This window comes from Propithecus coquereli, unplaced genomic scaffold (assembly GCF_000956105.1).
Source record: "Propithecus coquereli isolate 6110/MARCELLA unplaced genomic scaffold, Pcoq_1.0 Scaffold606, whole genome shotgun sequence".
Taxonomy (NCBI): domain Eukaryota; kingdom Metazoa; phylum Chordata; class Mammalia; order Primates; family Indriidae; genus Propithecus; species Propithecus coquereli.
The window spans coordinates 13,900-14,453 of NW_012152019.1; positions in this window are offsets into that span (position 1 = coordinate 13,900).

Consider the following 554-nt stretch of genomic DNA (forward strand, 5'->3'; position numbering starts at 1 on the left):
GCAATATGCATTACACCCCAATCTACTCCCCCAACAGGACCAGGCCCGCAGCACCAATTTGGGGAGGGACATTCCCTCCAATTCTGGGACAGGGCATGGCGGCTATTAGAGGGGGTATATTTTGTGAGAAAGCTCTTGTATTGCCCGTCCAAGGATTATGGATGCAGGTTTCCTTTCTAACTCCTGAAAATACAGTCAGGAATGTTGAAATCATGAGGGTGTCCTCTCCTCTAAAGAGCCTTTTGTCTGGTTCTCTTCAGTCAGGTTGCAGGTCACGCATTGCTTCATTGGGAGGGTCCAGAACACATCCCCTCAGGTGCGCACACTGCAGGTGACAGCACAGTCTCAGCACAGCAGTGCCTGGCCCCGGCCTGCTGCACCCACACTCTGCCCATCAGCCTCAGAGCAGTGAGTCCTGCACCCGGTCTCAGCCTCTGCCCTGACCACCTTGTCCGGTTCCCCTAACTTCATGCCAGTTGCCCACACCTCCCCTTCCTCACACACCAGCAGGTCACATGGACCCTGAACAGAATTCTCCCAGGAGCACAATTCCA